We start from the raw sequence: 8455 nt of genomic DNA, 5'->3' as shown, positions 1-8455 counted from the left end.
TATGCACCATAATGTTAACAAACAATGTGAAGCATAAAATCAAGTATGCTTATTTAATTTTAATAGAAATTATAAAATTTAACATATTTACTTTTCAAAATTATAATATGTTGTTTAACATTTAAAACTCATCCAACTTGGATAGTGAATAAAACATTAACATAAGAGTAATTGACTCGCATTGTAAATTTAGCATTTCCGAATGAGATATTAGATTCATAGACATTTTTATTTGTACTCATTACACAATTTTTTTTCTTTTGTTTTCGAAAAACTTAACTCGTTGTTGTGTGGACAAGTTTAGATGTATGCCATCGTTGCACTCCAACGTGTTTTACATATATTGTCCTTCAATCATATTGGAAAAGATTAGAACAACCTTATGAAATACATATACGATTCATATACACATTAGAAAAAAACTCCATCCAATAAATATATTTTTAGTTTTTAAAATTTTCGTTTTTTAATACAATGCTCTCAACATGCATAATGTGAACTGAAACGATTATCTTAAATAATTTTTTGGTATTTTAAAATACTTGAATCATATTTGTTTTGGTTATTCAGCGTTCTCTATTAATTAAAATACTTACAAATATTTAAAATAGTAAACAATGGCCATATTTTTAATAAGTACGAAAAACACAAATCGGAAGCTATTGACATTCTTAAACGTTATTCCATTTGTTATAAACCCTTGTATCCCGTAGAAAATTTATTTGTAAAAAATGTGTTTATTAAAGCAAGTCAAAGCTACAAATGACTCTTATTTCAATAATATGGTAAAAAAAAGTTGTTACGATCAACCATGTTTCAACTTTTTATGTATTTCATATAATTCTTTCTTATTGTGGAACACAACTACTATAAATTAAAATAAGAGTCCTTGCCTTCCATAACGAAAGCATCATTGAATCAAATTATTTAGTTGACAAGCTTTTTGATAAATTTTTTACTAAATTGAGAATATTTTAATTTTAATAAGAATCAGACAAAAACTAGTCAATGTTCTTAATTTGTGAGAATGATACTGCAATATGATATGATATTTAGAATTCTAGCACGGGAGGTTAATTAAATTTCTCACGATTGCATCAAATTATTAATTTCTACTTATGAGAACAATATGAATACAAACAATCTTGATATTTGTCAAAGTAAAAATAATAGAAAAAAGTATAATATTTGACATGACATGGTTTGTAGTTTTAAATGAAAAAGTTTGCCACAATAGCGAGATGTTGTTAACATAGAAATAATATTTTATTAAGCAAATGTTTTGATAGGACCATTTTATTCTTTCTTGCCGTTCAAATAAGATCAAATTTGACACGAATTAAATTAAGCGCTTTTCTTTAAGTTCATGGAACAATATCAAAAACAAAATAACATAATTGTTGTTGTTGTTTCTTATAATCATTTTTAACTGGAGCAAGTCAATATCTTTAAGCAGACGGTGAGGGTGAATGGCTCAATACGAGACAATTGTCCCAAGTCCTAACACTCTTTTCCATGACTGTCTTTGACTTCACGTGTTTGACTACATGATTTTCAAGGGTTCTCTTTACGAGTGCAAAGTGGCATACTTTTCCTAATACGATGAGTTCACCGCAACATTGTCAGAAACGCTGCCCTTTTTGAATATAGAGTCAAAAACTTCCATCACGCAATGCATGCCCATTTTAGCTTCACAATTTTTCTCCTTAATTATCCGATCATTTTTGTTTATAGCTGTCGCTACAGCAATTGTTATGAACAAAACCACTAGGAAAGAAAAAGTATTGCGACTTGCCATATTCTATAAGAATTGGGTTGTTCCTTTAGTGTGGCTCGTAAAATTAATTTTGAACGAGGTATGTTATCAAGAAAACTATCATTTATAGGTTGAGCTAAAGGACATGGGTTTGAGAGGCGTTTGAAATAAAAGAAAATGTTATATATTTCAACATAATTGCATTTAATATTATTTATTAAACGATAAAGTTATAATTTAACAACATAAATTTATCCTCCGTTTCTTTTTTCTTATGGCATTAATTGAACCAAAAAATTGGGTCAAACAGTGTCAATGACAAACTACAAACACTATAACAAGGGATTACAATAACTAAAAAGAAAATAGTAGTAATCTTAATTTAATAGCACATATCTTTAGTTTGGAATTTGTATATTTAGTAATATTTTTAAAGCAATTTAAGTAAACGCAAAACTACAAATTTTCTGCTACTTATCGGAATTAGTATTGCATATGTATCGCCATACAAAAATAGTCACTTTAAGGCCCTATTTTATTAAAAATATGCACCATAATGTTAACAAACAATGTGAAGCATAAAATCAAGTATGCTTATTTAATTTTAATAGAAATTATAAAATTTAACATATTTTACTTTTCAAAATTATAATATGTTGTTTAACATTTAAAACTCATCCAACTTGGATAGTGAATAAAACATTAACATAAGAGTAATTGACTCGCATTGTAAATTTAGCATTTCCGAATGAGATATTAGATTCTCATAGACATTTTTATTTGTACTCATTACACAATTTTTTTTCTTTTGTTTTCGAAAAACTTAACTCGTTGTTGTGTGGACAAGTTTAGATGTATGCCATCGTTGCACTCCAACGTGTTTTACATATATTGTCCTTCAATCATATTGGAAAAGATTAGAACAACCTTATGAAATACATATACGATTCATATACACATTAGAAAAAAACTCCATCCAATAAATATATTTTTAGTTTTTAAAATTTTCGTTTTTTAATACAATGCTCTCAACATGCATAATGTGAACTGAAACGATTATCTTAAATAATTTTTTGGTATTTTAAAATACTTGAATCATATTTGTTTTGGTTATTCAGCGTTCTCTATTAATTAAAATACTTACAAATATTTAAAATAGTAAACAATGGCCATTTTTTAATAAGTACGAAAAACACAAATCGGAAGCTATTGACATTCTTAAACGTTATTCCATTTGTTATAAACCCTTGTATCCCGTAGAAAATTTATTTGTAAAAAATGTGTTTATTAAAGCAAGTCAAAGCTACAAATGACATCTTATTTCAATAATATGGTAAAAAAAAGTTGTTACGATCAACCATGTTTCAACTTTTTATGTATTTCATATAATTCTTTCTTATTGTGGAACACAACTACTATAAATTAAAATAAGAGTCCTTGCCTTCCATAACGAAAGCATCATTGAATCAAATTATTTAGTTGACAAGCTTTTTTGATAAATTTTTTACTAAATTGAGAATATTTTAATTTTAATAAGAATCAGACAAAAACTAGTCAATGTTCTTAATTTGTGAGAATGATACTGCAATATGATATGATATTTAGAATTCTAGCACGGGAGGTTAATTAAATTTCTCACGATTGCATCAAATTATTAATTTCTACTTATGAGAACAATATGAATACAAACAATCTTGATATTTGTCAAAAGTAAAAACAATAGAAAAAAGTATAATATTTGACATGACATGGTTTGTAGTTTTAAATGAAAAAGTTTGCCACAATAGCGAGATGTTGTTAACATAGAAATAATATTTTATTAAGCAAATGTTTTGATAGGACCATTTTATTCTTTCTTGCCGTTCAAATAAGATCAAATTTGACACGAATTAAATTAAGCGCTTTTCTTTAAGTTCATGGAACAATATCAAAAACAAAATAACATAATTGTTGTTGTTGTTTCTTATAATCATTTTTTAACTGGAGCAAGTCAATATCTTTAAGCAGACGGTGAGGGTGAATGGCTCAATACGAGACAATTGTCCCAAGTCCTAACACTCTTTTCCATGACTGTCTTTGACTTCACGTGTTTGACTACATGATTTTCAAGGGTTCTCTTTACGAGTGCAAAGTGGCATACTTTTCCTAATACGATGAGTTCACCGCAACACTTGTCAGAAACGCTGCCCTTTTTGAATATAGAGTCAAAAACTTCCATCACGCAATGCATGCCCATTTTAGCTTCACAATTTTTCTCCTTAATTATCCGATCATTTTTGTTTATAGCTGTCGCTACAGCAATTGTTATGAACAAAACCACTAGGAAAGAAAAAGTATTGCGACTTGCCATATTCTATAAGAATTGGGTTGTTCCTTTAGTGTGGCTCGTAAAATTAATTTTGAACGAGGTATGTTATCAAGAAAACTATCATTTATAGGTTGAGCTAAAGGACATGGGTTTGAGAGGCGTTTGAAATAAAAGAAAATGTTATATATTTCAACATAATTGCATTTAATATTATTTATTAAACGATAAAGTTATAATTTAACAACATAAATTTATCCTCCGTTTCTTTTTTCTTATGGCATTAATTGAACCAAAAATTGGGTCAAACAGTGTCAATGACAAACTACAAACACTATAACAAGGGATTACAATAACTAAAAAAGAAAATAGTAGTAATCTTAATTTAATAGCACATATCTTTAGTTTTGGAATTTGTATATTTAGTAATATTTTTAAAGCAATTTAAGTAAACGCAAAACTACAAATTTTCTGCTACTTATAGGAATTAGTATTGCATATGTATCGCCATACAAAAATAGTCACTTTAAGGCCCTATTTTATTAAAAATATGCACCATAATGTTAACAAACAATGTGAAGCATAAAATCAAGTATGCTTATTTAATTTTAATAGAAATTATAAAATTTAACATATTTTACTTTTCAAAATTATAATATGTTGTTTAACATTTAAAACTCATCCAACTTGGATAGTGAATAAAACATTAACATAAGAGTAATTGACTCGCATTGTAAATTTAGCATTTCCGAATGAGATATTAGATTCTCATAGACATTTTTATTTGTACTCATTACACAATTTTTTTTCTTTTGTTTTCGAAAAACTTAACTCGTTGTTGTGTGGACAAGTTTAGATGTATGCCATCGTTGCACTCCAACGTGTTTTACATATATTGTCCTTCAATCATATTGGAAAAGATTAGAACAACCTTATGAAATACATATACGATTCATATACACATTAGAAAAAAACTCCATCCAATAAATATATTTTTAGTTTTTAAAATTTTTGTTTTTTAATACAATGCTCTCAACATGCATAATGTGAACTGAAACGATTATCTTAAATAATTTTTTGGTATTTTAAAATACTTGAATCATATTTGTTTTGGTTATTCAGCGTTCTCTATTAATTAAAATACTTACAAATATTTAAAATAGTAAACAATGGCCATATTTTTTAATAAGTACGAAAAACACAAATCGGAAGCTATTGACATTCTTAAACGTTATTCCATTTGTTATAAACCCTTGTATCCCGTAGAAAATTTATTTGTAAAAAATGTGTTTATTAAAGCAAGTCAAAGCTACAAATGACATCTTATTTCAATAATATGGTAAAAAAAAGTTGTTACGATCAACCATGTTTCAACTTTTTATGTATTTCATATAATTCTTTCTTATTGTGGAACACAACTACTATAAATTAAAATAAGAGTCCTTGCCTTCCATAACGAAAGCATCATTGAATCAAATTATTTAGTTGACAAGCTTTTTTGATAAATTTTTTTACTAAATTGAGAATATTTTAATTTTAATAAGAATCAGACAAAAACTAGTCAATGTTCTTAATTTGTGAGAATGATACTGCAATATGATATGATATTTAGAATTCTAGCACGGGAGGTTAATTAAAATTCTCACGATTGCATCAAATTATTAATTTCTACTTATGAGAACAATATGAATACAAACAATCTTGATATTTGTCAAGAGTAAAAACAATAGAAAAAAGTATAATATTTGACATGACATGGTTTGTAGTTTTAAATGAAAAAGTTTGCCACAATAGCGAGATGTTGTTAACATAGAAATAATATTTTATTAAGCAAATGTTTTGATAGGACCATTTTATTCTTTCTTGCCGTTCAAATAAGATCAAATTTGACACGAATTAAATTAAGCGCTTTTCTTTAAGTTCATGGAACAATATCAAAAACAAAATAACATAATTGTTGTTGTTGTTTCTTATAATCATTTTTTAACTGGAGCAAGTCAATATCTTTAAGCAGACGGTGAGGGTGAATGGCTCAATACGAGACAATTGTCCCAAGTCCTAACATCTTTTCCATGACTGTCTTTGACTTCACGTGTTTGACTACATGATTTTCAAGGGTTCTCTTTACGAGTGCAAAGTGGCATACTTTTCCTAATACGATGAGTTCACCGCAACAATTGTCAGAAACGCTGCCCTTTTTGAATATAGAGTCAAAAACTTCCATCACGCAATGCATGCCCATTTTAGCTTCACAATTTTTCTCCTTAATTATCCGATCATTTTTGTTTATAGCTGTCGCTACAGCAATTGTTATGAACAAAACCACTAGGAAAGAAAAAGTATTGCGACTTGCCATATTCTATAAGAATTGGGTTGTTCCTTTAGTGTGGCTCGTAAAATTAATTTTGAACGAGGTATGTTATCAAGAAAACTATCATTTATAGGTTGAGCTAAAGGACATGGGTTTGAGAGGCGTTTGAAATAAAGAAAATGTTATATTTCAACATAATTGCATTTAATATTATTTATTAAACGATAAAGTTATAATTTAACAACATAAATTTATCCTCTGTTTCTTTTTCTTATGGCATTAATTGAACCAAAAAATTGGGTCAAACAGTGTCAATGACAAACTACAAACACTATAACAAGGGATTACAATAACTAAAAAAGAAAATAGTAGTAATCTTAATTTAATAGCACATATCTTTAGTTTTGGAATTTGTATATTTAGTAATATTTTTAAAGCAATTTAAGTAAACGCAAAACTACAAATTTTCTGCTACTTATAGGAATTAGTATTGCATATGTATCGCCATACAAAAATAGTCACTTTAAGGCCCTATTTTATTAAAAATATGCACCATAATGTTAACAAACAATGTGAAGCATAAAATCAAGTATGCTTATTTAATTTTAATAGAAATTATAAAATTTAACATATTTTACTTTTCAAAATTATAATATGTTGTTTAACATTTAAAACTCATCCAACTTGGATAGTGAATAAAACATTAACATAAGAGTAATTGACTCGCATTGTAAATTTAGCATTTCCGAATGAGATATTAGATTCTCATAGACATTTTTATTTGTACTCATTACACAATTTTTTTCTTTTGTTTTCGAAAAACTTAACTCGTTGTTGTGTGGACAAGTTTAGATGTATGCCATCGTTGCACTCCAACGTGTTTTACATATTGTCCTTCAATCATATTGGAAAAGATTAGAACAACCTTATGAAATACATATACGATTCATATACACATTAGAAAAAAACTCCATCCAATAAATATTTTTAGTTTTTAAAATTTTCGTTTTTTAATACAATGCTCTCAACATGCATATGTGAACTGAAACGATTACTTAAATAATTTTTGGTATTTTAAAATACTTGAATCATATTTGTTTTGGTTATTCAGCGTTCTCTATTAATTAAAATACTTACAAATATTTAAAATAGTAAACAATGGCCATATTTTTTAATAAGTACGAAAAACACAAATCGGAAGCTATTGACATTCTTAAACGTTATTCCATTTGTTATAAACCCTTGTATCCCGTAGAAAATTTATTTGTAAAAAATGTGTTTATTAAAGCAAGTCAAAGCTACAAATGACATCTTATTTCAATAATATGGTAAAAAAAAGTTGTTACGATCAACCATGTTTCAACTTTTTATGTATTTCATATAATTCTTTCTTATTGTGGAACACAACTACTATAAATTAAAATAAGAGTCATTGCCTTCCATAACGAAAGCATCATTGAATCAAATTATTTAGTTAACAAGCTTTTTTGATAAATTTTTTTACTAAATTGAGAATATTTTAATTTTAATAAGAATCAGACAAAAACTAGTCAATGTTCTTAATTTGTGAGAATGATACTGCAATATGATATGATATTTAGAATTCTAGCACGGGAGGTTAATTAAATTTCTCACGATTGCATCAAATTATTAATTTCTACTTATGAGAACAATATGAATACAAACAATCTTGATATTTGTCAAAAGTAAAAACAATAGAAAAAAGTATAATATTTGACATGACATGGTTTGTAGTTTTAAATGAAAAAGTTTGCCACAATAGCGAGATGTTGTTAACATAGAAATAATATTTTATTAAGCAAATGTTTTGATAGGACCATTTTATTCTTTCTTGCCGTTCAAATAAGATCAAATTTGACACGAATTAAATTAAGCGCTTTTCTTTAAGTTATGGAACAATATCAAAAACAAAATAACATAATTGTTGTTGTTGTTTCTTATAATCATTTTTTAACTGGAGCAAGTCAATATCTTTAAGCAGACGGTGAGGGTGAATGGCTCAATACGAGACAATTGTCCCAAGTCCTAACACTCTTTTCCATGACTGTCTTTGACTTCACGT

Source organism: Hibiscus syriacus, unplaced genomic scaffold, assembly GCF_006381635.1.
Source record: "Hibiscus syriacus cultivar Baekdansim isolate YM2019G1 unplaced genomic scaffold, ASM638163v2 tig00001980_pilon, whole genome shotgun sequence".
In the NCBI taxonomy this organism is placed as follows: Eukaryota; Viridiplantae; Streptophyta; class Magnoliopsida; order Malvales; family Malvaceae; genus Hibiscus; species Hibiscus syriacus.
Note: the sequence above shows the minus strand (reverse complement) of the source record.